At 41.4% G+C, this 13,913-nt stretch overlaps 1 protein-coding gene across 1 annotated transcript in view; it reads left to right on the top strand.

Annotated features, from left to right (window-relative positions):
- The window catches only part of bnc1 (basonuclin zinc finger protein 1), a 97,790-nt gene that overhangs the window by 13,923 nt on the left and 69,954 nt on the right, over positions 1 to 13,913 (top strand). The gene's annotated exons all lie outside the window — the stretch shown is intronic.

Raw genomic sequence — 13,913 nt, 5'->3', positions numbered from 1 at the left:
AGTTAGACTAATTATAAATTACCTGCCTATACCCACCTCCCCCAGTATAGATAATATAATGTTGAAACACAGCAGCCAGTTTTCACACAGCGAGTCCCCACAAGCAGCAATGCGATAATAACCAGATCATTTATTTTGGTAGTGATGTTGATTGAGGAATGAATATTGACCAGGGCACTGTGGAGAACTTCCCTGCTCTTCTTCAAATAGTGCCGTGGGATCTTTAATATCCACCTGGAGAAGGCAGGCACCCGAAAGGACAATGTGACACCCGAAAGACAATGGCCCAGATTCTTGCTCTCAAGGCCGATGTGCACAGTTGGGAGATTTCCCAGAATTGGGATCCTGAACTATGGGATCTAATTTGGGGTGGGGGACAAGGGTGGGTGTGGCGGTGGGCGGCAGGTGAATGCTAGACTCGGGTCCTCTGGCTGCAGAAATAGTTCGGAAGCAGCCACCCCAGGCTGTCGACTGCCAAGGCAGGCTGGTTAAAGGCCCAGCTTGGTGCACTGGGACTTTGTCCTGGTTTGGTAAAATCGGTTAGGCCCTCTAGCCTTCACCTCACATCCCCCACACCCTCACTTATGCCCCATCTATGCCAACTCATTCCCTCACCCCTTCATGTGTGCCTTGCCAATCTATGTCCCCATACCCAGATCCCAATAGCCCCTCATATCCTCCATGCCAACCAATGTCCTTATACCCACCCCGCTTGACCCCTTATACAATCTATGCCAACCCATGTCCCTCTTCCCACTTCCCATGGCTCCTTATAGCCCCTGTGCCAACTTAGCGCCAACTCATACCTCCTCACCCACCACCCTTTTCCATTCCACCTTCCATGCCAACCCACTCAGTATCCACCATGGATAGACCTCAGTAGTCATGCTGAGATGAAATAAAATAAAGTTCTAATTATCTGTACAGACTTCATGAAATGAAAACACTCTCATTGATAAAAGCCCATTTGATACTTTTAAATTCCTTCAAATACTTAACCCCTTGTAAACGCAAGCATTTGTATTCATAGCCCCACATCAAAGACAGCTAATCCCTTAATAACCTCTTGGAACTATCAATCAAACTGTGAATTTGCAGTCGAGCAATAGTAATGCTGCTTGGCTCTCAAGTTTAAGTCAAGCTATTGAAATTACAAGTTTTATTTTTCAACTCAGAAAAACAGTCTGTTGTGTCTCTTTCAAAATTTAAAGAGCAGGGGATTTAAATAACCAGACAGCTTGACATTTCCACAGACCTTATTTACTTTTTAAGCACATCCATGTTTAGTCTTAAAAATTGTAAGTCACACACTGTGGGGAGAAAGATCTCACTCCAGCAAAAATGGGGATGGTTTGAACTCAACACTGACTTCAAATGGCCCTGCTGAGTTCTGGTTTCCGTCATGTTTGTCAGCAACACCCCCCCCAACCCTTTCAACCCTACCGGTGAAAATAGGATCTGTTGACAATGGGAGCAGGAGTCCTTATCTTGGGTAATGTGTGGAGTCTCTTTAACTCTGCATAAGTCCGCGCCAGTATCTCTGACCGTGCAGCACTCCCTCAGCACTGCACTGGAGTCAGCTAAGATTTTTGTGCCCAAGTATCTGGAGTGGGACTTGAACCCACAACCTTCTGACTCAGTAGACAGTTTACGATCTCATCTTAAACTATCTCAAGTGGACTTAAAAGATCCCATGGCACATTTTGAATCAAACCAGAGGAATTCTCCCTGTTGTCCTGGTCAAAATCTATCCCTCAAACAGCATTTCTGAAAGATCTTGTCTGGCTATTAAACCATTTCAGTTTTGTGGGAGCTTGCTGGGTACAAAGTGGCTGTCGTGTATTTTGCGTTACAACAGTGGCTAATTCAGAAGTACTTGATTCACTGCTAAGCACTTCGGGATGTCCTGAGGTTGTGAAAGAAACTGTAAAAATGCAATCTTTTACATCTTTAAAGTGTGGCTTGTGAAAGAACACCAACTGTTAGTCAGTTTTTAAGGTCTTATCAATATGGGATACTGTCATCTTTGACAACTTATCCCACGCTAAATGCCTGTAACCTGGTGGACACAGTTTTTGATTAGAGCCCTGATACTCCTCAAATGGTTTAAAAACATTAACAGTATCCTGAAACTCATCTTCCAGTGAGTTAATCACTGAAATATGAATATTGTCAGAAACATTCTAGGATAACAATTGTTAATCAAAACTGCAAAACTGTTTAATCGAAAAGTGAGCAACAATAAAAGTTAATGAATTATTAAATATGTGTGGCCACATCTTTTGGGAGGCTTGGTTCTTACTCTTAGACACTCGTTCCTCTGCTGCCACATTAACTGCTAGGAAAACTCAAGATGGGTAAGGGTGGAGGCCCTTAGTGCAAGGGTCCAGAGTACCAAATTGAATAGAATAGAACAGAACAGGCAGCATGTTAATCGGGAAGTGATGACTAAGAGACACAGAGGTTGGGTTCAGATAAACTAAAGGTTGTAATAGGAGTGAGGGAAATAAACATGTTGACATTTTGAAATCTTGAAAGAACGAGTCTTGACCTCTACCTAGTGCAGACATAGAGAAAAGGAATGATGTGCACTCAGCCACATTAGGAGTTGCAAGAGAAGGGGGCAGCACTGACCAAAATAATGTTGACTAGAATAGAACAAGCCAAGGAAGGTTGTAGCACACTGGAAGAGATTATAGGCTAGAGGTGAGAAAACGATTCTTTGGTCTTTTTTGTCTTTCCTTCAGGAGCACAGAGGTGGAGTTAGGCCTTTCGCAAATATAGATGCATTATTCAAGCCTTGGATGGATTTGGACTTTATAGAAACTCAGAATTGTCAAGAGGAAAGTGTTCGGCATGGAAACCAAACTCTTTACGAGCAACTTCAGGAATGGAAGAGATAATGGAGTTCAGTTGAGATCACAGGAAATAGTGAGAGCAAGGCCACAATATTGACGAGGCTAGAGCAGGGGTACCCGTCACTGGTTCAGAAAGCTGGAAGTATGAGGAAAGCAGGAGTCCTGCTGTATTGAACAGCAGGACCTCACCTAGAATTTGTTTATTGATTCAGAGACTGGCTGCCAAGCAGGAGAGCATGCAATCTAAGCTACTGGTGGCAGGCTGGAGAGAAGATACAGTGAGAGAAATCAGATGTGGGTGCAGGGGAGATTATGAAAATCGCAATAGTTTTTTTTTGAGGCTTGGGTGTAGCACTCCTGCTCTCTTGACCCCCAAGCAACACTGGAAAAGTATTTGCTAACTGGATCCAGCAGTTCTCAGCTCCCTTTTAACTGCCAGGTTTCCCAAGTCCTGAACATTATGGGGTAAATCCAAAGGCCTTAGACACAGAACCCCATTAAAATATTATAATTATTAACCTACCTCTTGAGAGCTCATTACTCCTCCATCACAGTTAAAGCAGAAGACATATTCATGGTGGATTGGGGTTAGCTTCACCATTTGTGATATTTAAACCTCTACTCACCAATGTACCACTCATTTTGGAGGGGGTTAAAATTTCCCCTCTATGCCCTGCCCCCACCCCCCCGTCGCAGAAAAACGGAGTGAACACTCAGACCCTGGAGGCTTGTCTAGGAAGTCTTTATTAAAGTCGTGATATCACGGAGAGCCTAGTCGCATACAATGGAGCGAACCAGTCTCTGACTAACACCTCTTTACATACATAGATATAGCAAAAGGTTCGTGACAGAAACTTGGGCAATTACAATAGTTTCAAATGGCTTCAAAGGATTGCGATCAGTGTTAATGATTTAACGATTAGACAGGACAATGTCGATGGTTTAGCAAATAGATAGTGTTAATGGTTACATATCCTGGGCAATGCACACACAATAGTTTTTTTCTCTCTTAGATTTTGCCACCGTATCTGACATCCGGAGCCCCTTAGTCTGGGAAGGTAGCACTGGCCCTTTGATTTGCTAATTTATGTGCTGGCTGTGTGACTGGGGACATTCTATAGTAATTTCATTATACATGTATTTTAATTTCCTTTCCCAATTATACGCGTATTTTAATTTCCTTTCCCAATTATACGCGTATTTTATTTCATTCACAATTATACGCGTATTTTATTTCATTCACAATTATACGCGTATTTTATTTCATTCACAATTATACGCGTATTTTATTTCATTCACAATTATACGCGTATTTTATTTCATTCACAATTATACGCGTATTTTATTTCATTCACAATTATACGCGTATTTTATTTCATTCACAATTATACACGTATTTTATTTCATTCACAATTATACACGTATTTTATTTCATTCACAATTATACACGTATTTTATTTCATTCACAATTATACACGTATTTTATTTCATTCACAATTATACACGTATTTTATTCCTCCACATCCCCACCAATCAAGAATGCTGGCAGAGGAAAGAGGAGGTGTGTAAAGATTGAGTAGCAATGGCAAGAGGTGTTAAAGTTGCTTGTAAAACATGAATCTTTCAGGAATTGAAAAAAGTAGAATTCTTTGGTCCCATTGGAGGGCATGATTTAAGATCTAGTAATTCAGCATTACGCAGCAAAATGATTGGGAGTTGTGGTCACTTGAAGGTGTGCAATCTGTGCATGGCCAACATCAACCTTTCTTAGTTGATTGTTGGTATTTTAAACCCAGTTCCATGTTGGGCTTTCAACACTTCGGAATAAAAACCAACTTTTTTCTGTGGCATTGGAGGTTATCAACATGAACCAATTAAAGTCGTTGGAAGGTACAATTTACATTTCTTTCTCCGACTGTGGTTTGCCAATGAATTTGAGTCAGTAAAATTTTAAGATGAGCTAATGGTTTGAGCGTCACGGCTACAGGATGTATTTATTTAGCATCCATAGAATCACAGGATGGTTACAGCACAGAAGGAGGCCGCTCAGCCCGACCTGTCCATATTGGTTCTCTAAGAGCTACTCAGCTAATCCCAAAGTCTCCAAAGAAGTTATGCATAAAGCAAGCTGCTTTCTCAAATGATCTTTCAGAGACATACTTGTCTCATTTTCAGAAAATGTGGTTTGCTTTTTGTTCGAGTTAAGGATATTTCCTGATGTGCATGCTGTTATTTCAACATTCCTGTCACTACAATGTGGAATTCTTGTGTTTTGGAAAGAAAATGGAACATGAGTTGGAGTAGTCATGAGATTCCGTTATTTTTTTTTTAAATCAGAGATTCCCATATTTAATATTTAACCATGTGTGATGACCATTGGCCTGTGTAATGTAGACCATTGATATGTGTGTTTGTGTGTGTGTGTGTGTGTGTGTGTATAGCTTTGGACTTCCCAGTATCTAATTCGAGGGAATTACTGCTCATCCAGTGTTGGATGTCATAAAAGTACCATAATAATAATTTAGATATAATGTAGGAATCGAGAGAGGTGGCACTGAGGTAAAGCTGGTTGTCGTCAATGTATATGTGGAAACTGATGCTGTGTTTTCGGGTGATGTCACTGAGGGGCAGCATATGGATTACAAATAGGAGGGGACCAAATGTAGATCCCTGGGGACACCACAGGCAATGGTGCCGGAGCGGGAAGCAGGTTATGATTAGATAGGTAAGAATGGAACCTGGTGAATGCAGTCCATCCAGCTGGGCAACGATGGAGAGGCTTGGATGAGGATGGCGTGGTCAACTATGTCAAAGGCTGCAGTCAGGCCGAGAAGGGCTAGTTTACCTTTCTCACAGACATAGAGGGTGTTTTTTGTGACTTTGATCGGAGCCTTTCTGGTCCTGTGGCAAGAACGAAAAACATGATTTGAGGGATTCAAGTATGGAAGTCCAGGAAAGAGAGGCATAGATTTGGGAGATGAGAACATTTTTATTTAAACTGTTGAAGAGGAAAGGAGTGGGGAGGGGGTTAGGGATGGGCTGATAGTTTGCAAGGATGGTGTGGTGAAGGGTTGATTTATTTTTGAGGAGAGGGGTGATGACAGCAGATTTGAAAGAGAGAAGGCCAGAACCTGAGGAGAGAGAGCTGTTAACAATATCATCTTAATGTAGGGACAAGGAAGGGAAGTAGGGTGGTAAGCATTTAAATAGGGATAGAATGAAGGGAGAAGGAGGTGGGTCTCAAGGACAATATAAGCTTGGAGTATTATGCAGTATTTATAGCACAGAAACAGACCATTCAGCCTAACCAGTCCAAGCCAGCGTTCATGCTTCACATGAGCCTCCTTCCACCCCTCTTCAAAGAACCCTATTGGCATGATCTTCTATTTCTTTTTTTCGTGTGCTTATCTATCCAGCTTCCCATTAAATGCATCTATGCTAGCTACTACAACCACTCCATTTGGTAGTGCACCCCACATTCTCTCTGCTCTCTGTAAAGACATTTCTACTGAACTCTCCATTGGAATTATTAGTGACTATCATATATTTATGGCCCCTAGCTCCGGTCTCCTCTGCAAATGGTTTCTCAACATCTACTCAATCATACTCTTTCATAATAAGCCGCAGCTGACACCACATAATGACCTCTATTGGGTCATCCCCTAGCCTTCTCTTTTTGTTTAGAGAGAAAGAGATCAAGCCTGTTGGATATAACCTCTTAATTCCGGTGTCTTCCTAGTAAAACTTGTTTGCACCTTCTCCCAAGCCTCTCAGAATCACAGAATCACACAGTGCAGAAGAGGCCCTTTGGCCCATCGAGTCTGCACCAACACATGAGAAACATCTGACCTACCTACCTAATCCCATTTACCAGCACTTGGCCCATAGCCTTGAATGTTATGAAGTGCCAAGTGCTCATCCAGGTACATTTGAAAGGATGTGAGGCATGCCACCTCCACCACCCTCCCAGACAGCGCATTCCAGACCATCACCACCTTCTGGATAAAAAAAGTCTTTCCTCACAATCCCCCTCCCCAAACCTCCTGCCCCTCACCTTGAACTTATGTCCCCTCGTGACTGACCCTTCAACTAAGGGGAACAGCTGCTCCCTATCCACCCTGTCCATGCCCCTCAGAATCTTGTACACCTCGATCATGTCGCCCCTCAGTCTTCTCTGCTCCAACGAAAACAACCCAAGTCTGTCCAACCTCTCTTCATAACTTAAATGTTTCATCCCAGGCAAGATCCTGGTGAATCTCCTCTGCACCCCCTCCAGTGCAATCACATCCTTCCTATAATGTGGCGACCAGAACTGCACACAGTACTCCAGCTGTGGCCTCACCAAGGTTCTATACAACTCCAACTGTGTATCCTTTTTTTTAATATGGTGAGGAGAACAGCAATGGTAAGAAAGAGAGACAGATTTACATTGATATAATACTTACCATATCCTCAAATTGGCCTCCAGACTTCCCAAAGTGATTTACAACCAATTAAATACTCGAAATATAGGCACTGTTGTAAAGTTGGAAACATAGCAGGCCACTTACACACAGACAACAAAGTGATAATAACCAGATAATCTATTTTAGTGATGCTGATTGAGGAATGAATGCTGAACAGAATACCTAGGAGAGCTCCTCTCTCCTTTTAAACAATGACATGTGACCTTCTTTGTCCACCCAAAAGAATAGACAGAACCTCAATTTATCCCCTCATCCAAAAGATGGCACCGCGTGACAATGTAGCATTCTCTCAACACTGCGGTTATGACCGATACAGTTGGTAAAGCGGAGTTATTTAAAATTCCCAGAGGGAAACTTTAAACCACTGTCATAATCTATTCTTTTAAATGTTATGTTTGAGATGCGACTCTAAATTCAGGAATCAGACCACCAGCGCTCGCAGCTTTTCATTAAACTAATTGAAACATTTTAGTAATTTACACAGGTTAAAATATATACACACCGCTACAAATTACTACTATGATAATTTTTAACAAATTCCCAAACTAATCTCCATTAAGGCAACAGCAACCCATAGACTTAACCAAACACCAGGCAAAGCATTTTCACCTTAGGAATTCAGAATGAGGTTCTTTTCACTGTGGAGCCAGTTGGAGGCTTGCAGCTGCCTTTTGATCTTACATTGTCTCTGCTCTGCACACCCGAAAACTACTGAAGTTATACCTACCACCGCTCATTGAATTCAAATTCTCATTGTCTCACCAACCTCTTTGAACTTCATCTTTTAACAATGAAACCCCTTTCATAATAACAATTTTATTAGTAATATAAACATATAGCTTGGTATCTGCTAGATTGGTGTCAAGTTTTCACCCCACTTCTTAAATGCTCTATTCAAAAAATGCAAATGCACACTATTTCTCTTCCATATCAAAACTAGTACCCATCAAAGCACCAATACTAACTTGCTTTAATCCAATTAAGACACACCCCGCAGACTAAACCTGTATTTTAAAAGAAAAATATTTTACGAAATATGATATACTTATTAGCTTCATGACAACTGCACTGAAGTATCAATGCAAACTTTGTGTTCAGATCTCTGATGTGGGACTTGAACTCACAACCTCCTGACTTGGAGGCAAGAGTGCCAGCGACTGAGTCACAGTTGACACCACATAATAACTGCTTAGGTTCTAAGCACATTTGAGTGAAATGCATATTCTGGCACAGGTTTAGTGTTGTAAGTCGTGTTTTGCTGAGGAGTACAAAATTTTAATACAGCTACTATTGAGGTGGCAGCTGCAATAAGCACCACAGCCCTTTCCAAACAGATACATGGTGACTGCATCTAAAATCATTAAGTCCTACTAGGTGACTAAATTTGCATTTGAAGTAAAAAGCAGCAGCTACAGATGTCATACAGGCATAGACTCATCAATCTTTGATCAGGGAGCACAATTTCAAGCAGTAACTTGTTTGAAGCCTGCAAGGTGACCTCCAAGATTTTACTAAAGCTCCATGGTGGGTGTCATGACCAAGAGGGAATCGCCTAATGTAAGCAGCAGACTGCCAAAACTGGTTACAACTCTACTTTCCCTTTTGGCCAATCTTTCTTGGCCCTTATTCTTACAGTAGTTTTGTTTTTGCATATTGCTAACTCACATGCTTATGTTACCACACTTTCTCGTTTCTGTTCTTCCTGCTCAATTTAACTGTCCTCTTCTCCAAAGTGTCTGTACATGTCTTCCTTTAGGATATTTTGAACTGATCTTAACCATCGTGAACAATTCTTTTGTTGGAAAGGGATGAATGCAGAGAACACACCAGGAGTTTGTGCGCTAGATTCAAGAGAAAAGCAGTGGAGACAAAAACTGGGGGACCTTCATCTTTGTCAGATTGTCATCCCCCAGTTATTGGGCAGCACTGTTGGAGACCAAAACTAGGAAGTAGGCTCTGAAGAAGAGCCATACGAACTCTAAACATTAACTCTGTTTCTCCCTCCACAGATGTTGTCAGTCTTGTTGAGTTTTTCCAGCATTTTCTGTTTTTATTTCAGATTTCCAGCATCCACAATATTTTGCTTTCAACTAAAAATAGGCATATTGAACATGCATACTTTCTCCCACGATATATCAAGCCACTGTGCTTTCAACCAGTGGGGGAAAATTGAGGATTGCAATAAGCTGTAATAAGTGCTTCCACCATAAATTAATGTATTTTGGTTCCCTGCATTGGTGGACTGCCAAGAAGCACTTTATGAATATTTAAATTTTAGAGATTTTGCAGTCTGCACCATGGATGTTGCTTATGCTTTACCGCTACTTTTGCTAGTTAATAGGTGCTTACTCCAAGTTGACTGTAGATTTAATGCTGCCAAAATAAAATGGATGTAAATGTCCCAGGAACATAACTTGTAGAAATCACTAGGAGCTGTAGAGCAGAAAGGACAGGATGATCTTCTCAGAAGAAGAGGGAAAAAAGTAAAACTAATTTACAAGGCCCCTGTGAAACCCGTGCTGGAGAGAGAGGCTGTGCCTAAGGTGTTCTAGGCTTGGCTGACGACTCCTGAAATATGGAATGGAAATTTCACTGTAATTTATACTGAGATGCCAAATGTTGCTATGGATTTCTTTCCATTGATTGTGCAATTGGGAAGGAGCCCATGCTTGTAGATATCAAGTAAAACCCAATTTAAAACCTCTAAAGTCAAAGTATAAGTGCTTGCCAATAAGCTTTTGATTCTCGCAAAACTGAAAAGAATTTTCATAGCAGACAAAGTTCTAAAAGATATCAGTAATTTTTGGTACTTTTTGGACATAGATAATTCCACCCCCACCCCCCACAACCTGATGGTTCACATTGGTTTACAATTCTTCAAGCAGTACCTCCAACCAAGTGGCCATTTTGAATTGTGAGCCAAAATTTTATTAAGAACCTATTGAAACAGGAGGGCCTAATAACCAATGCCAATCCTGTCCTCAGCTTTCATTCTGATTCTTTTGTGATGAACTAGATTTCCGTCCATTTGCACTTTCCAACAAGGAATAGGATCCAGAGAGAATTTACCTCTCTTTCTAAATATTGTGATGGAGGCTAATTGTGGTGTCACCCTGATACAGTTAGCTCCTGGCCAGTGTAGCTCAGTAACACATCACAGCCCACCCAATTACCCACTGGGCTTTAAATGAGTGCAGAAATGTTCAGTTTCTTTCGGGCCAGATATTGGATGATTTGTTTTCTTCTTTAATCCTTGGTAATTGTCAAGAACACCATACTGTTGAGCTATGTGTCTAGAGTTTGCAATTGTTTCTGTAGTTCAATGTGCATAGTGTTATAGAACTTTGCAAAAACAGAAGGAGGCAATTTGACCCATGGCTGGCTTTTCAAAGGAAGTATTGGCTTAGTGCCATTTCTCTATCCTGTCCCTCTTTGAATTTCTATTTGCCCAAAAATGAATGACTTCCTTTTAGAAAGGAATAGGTAAGGTAATTAGCCATAGCCCACATGGGATCATCGATATCTCTCTCTCTCTCTCTGTTAGAGAGACACAAGTGGTTACATAGCTTGAGTGATCATATAGCTCAAGAATTGGGTAAGGCAAGAAGGCAGCCTGCATGAACTATCTCAGGCGATACAGGGATTGAGGTTGTGCCATTGGCATCATTCTGTAGCCATGTAACCTGTATGTGGTAGGGCATTCCATGTCCTAATAGGACTGGGTAGCCATCAACAATGCTAATCTCTCAGATAAAACCAAAATAATGTGGATGCTGGAAATCTGAAACAAAAACGGAAAATGCTGGAAAAACTCAGCAGGCATCTGTGGAGAGAGAAACAGAGTTAATGTTTCAAGTCTGTATGACTCGAAATGTTAACTCTGTTTTTCTCTCCACAGATGCTGTTAAACCTGCTGAGTTTTTCCAGCAGTTTCTGTTAATGCTAATCTCTCCCTTTGTGCTTTTGCTAAAAACCTGAAATTAATGTTATCTCGTCACATGACCAGTGGAAATAGCTTTTTTTCTCTATTATTAAAACACCTCATAATTGTGAACAGCTCTATCCATTCTCTGAAGTTTTGTTACTCTAATGAAAAGGGCTGGTCTCTTTAGTGGCACCTATTTCTTCCATAGTCCCATTGAGCTTGGAGTTCCCTGTCTCTTGTTGCATTAAGAAGTTCATAGGTTATGAGTTACAAGGCAGACTACTGTGCCTAAGGTACCACTTCAAAAAGTAGAGAACGTTTCATTGTTTCATATTGATATTCTTCACTTTGAATAAAACAAAGTCAACCAGTTTTAGAACAAATAAAATGAGGGAAAATCTCTCATTTATTGAGTATTCAAGAATAGATAGTGGAGGTCCCACACCTTTGACTTCAACCACCTAGAAGGCAAAGGGTAGCAAGTGCATGGCAACACCACCCTCCCTATTCTCCTCTCCAAATCACAAATCATTCCGACTAGGACATTTCTCAATGTTCCTCCATTGGCGCAGGATCAAAATTTTGGAACTCCCCCTGGAGCAACACTGTGGGAATACTTTCACCACATGGACTACAGCAGTTCAAGAAGGCGCCTCACCACTCACTTCTCAAGGGCAACGGGGTTGGGCAATAAATGCTGGCCTTGCCAGCGATGCCCACATGAGAATGACAATTTTTAAAAAGTTGACACCATATTTTATGAGGCAGCTGTACATTTTGATTACACACATGTGGAAAGAGTGAAGTAATACATTAAGGTTTGGCTTGGGTGTGCTTGAACTAGAAGCAATGAAGGTTTCTGGAGTGAAGCAATGTGATCATGACCTCTTGGATTTAGTTGAGTTGGAACAGAAGATAGTCTTGCAAATGAGTTGTCACATTGCTTGTGGTTATTGTCCTCGCCTGTCTCTGGGTATGTTATTGTTGCTGATTTACTTCTTCCTCCTGGAAAAAGAAATAAGGGGAGACCAATCTGCCCCTTGTTCCTGAACTGCCATTCAGTCAGATCATCCCTACCCAAATGTCAATTTCATTTTCCTGCCTTTGTACCATTTCCCTTGATACCCTTACCTACCAAAACCTATCAATCTCAAACTTGAAAGTTCTAGTTGACCTTCAGCATCCACATCGTTTTGGGGGAGGGAGAGAAAAATGATGCCTGATTTCACTCCTAAATGGCCTATCTCTAACAACAAGATGGTACCCACTTTGAAGAAGCTTTAAGGTATGGAATACAAAAGAATTGGGGGTGGGTGTGAGGATGAGACTTTGCACCACTCGAGACCCTAGGCTGAGTTTTACATCTCCAGTTCCAGGTGGAGGCTGAGTACCTCTTGCTTATCAGGGCTGTGTCTCACTGATGCATTAGTCATATGGTCGTCAATAGGGACAGCTTGACCACAGAATTCAAAGCCATGCTAACCACCCAATGTGGAGGGCTTTGTCCTCTAATGACTGAGTTTGGAAAGCTTTATACTGAATCTTGAATTATGAGGCTGGTCATAGGGTCATTGTGGATTCCAAGAGCAGTGTGCAGAATGGCTTGCAGAATTACAGAATTGTTACAGTGCAGAAGGAGGCCATTTGGCCCATCGTGTCTGCGCCAGCTCTCCGAATGAGAATTATGACTCATTCTCCTGCTTTTTCCCCATAACCCTGCACATGGTTTCTATTTACCGCCTGCTTTAATTAAAATATATATGGGTAAATGCCCTCTCTTCTTCTGCTCCAACATGGTGCAATACATAAAGTGAACAACTGTGAATTGGTTCCTGTGCATTTTTCTGAAGGTAGTGGTTGAGAGGATGTTTCTGTACACTCTATAATTTGCTCTTAATTGACCGTATGCCCAGGCTTCATTCATGTTTTCTGCTGGGAAGTGAAGTGGAATTGTCCTCTGATCAGTGCTGTCTGGCTGGCTGGCTGCTTTGCTAGGGTGTCTTATAAACTTGAGGAGTACAAATCATCAATGCCTGCATACGCCAAGGTATCTTTTTTTTTGTATGCACTCAGGAAGTGATCATTCTCTCTCTCTCTCTCTCTCTTTCTCTCTCTCTCTCTTTCTCTCTCCCATCATATTCAAAATGGTGCACTTTTGATCCAGTCATACTGATGTATCATTACATGACATAGCTGGTTTCCACTGAAATGTGATACACAGAGTGAGTTTGGTGAGTTTGTTTTAGCTTAGTCATTTTTAGCATTTGCTAGAATTAGTGAGCAAAATGCTGCATCCCACTCATTAATTTACTTCTGCTAAATGAATAGCTGGTTTCTCGCCGCTTTTCGTTACGAAGGGGAGATGGTAGTATCGTGGCAATATTACTAGACTAGTAAGCCAGAGACCCAGGTTAATAGTCTCAAATCCCACTATGGCAGCTAGTAGAATTTAGATTCAATGAATAAATTATGGAATATACTGCTAGTCTCAGTAAGGGTGTCCATGAAACTATCAGCAATGATTGTAAAAACCCATCTGGTTTACAAATGCCCTTTAAGAAAGGAAATCTGCCATCCTTACCTGACCTACGTTTGACTCCAGACCCACAGCAGTGAGATTTACTCTTAACTGCCCTCTGAAATGGCCTAGCAAGCTACTGAGCT

The sequence above is a fragment of the Cetorhinus maximus genome, chromosome 26 (assembly GCF_964194155.1).
Source record: "Cetorhinus maximus chromosome 26, sCetMax3.hap1.1, whole genome shotgun sequence".
Lineage (NCBI taxonomy): Eukaryota > Metazoa > Chordata > Chondrichthyes > Lamniformes > Cetorhinidae > Cetorhinus > Cetorhinus maximus.
The sequence above is the reverse complement of the archived record's forward strand: the minus strand, read 5'-3'. Positions and strand labels throughout refer to the sequence as shown.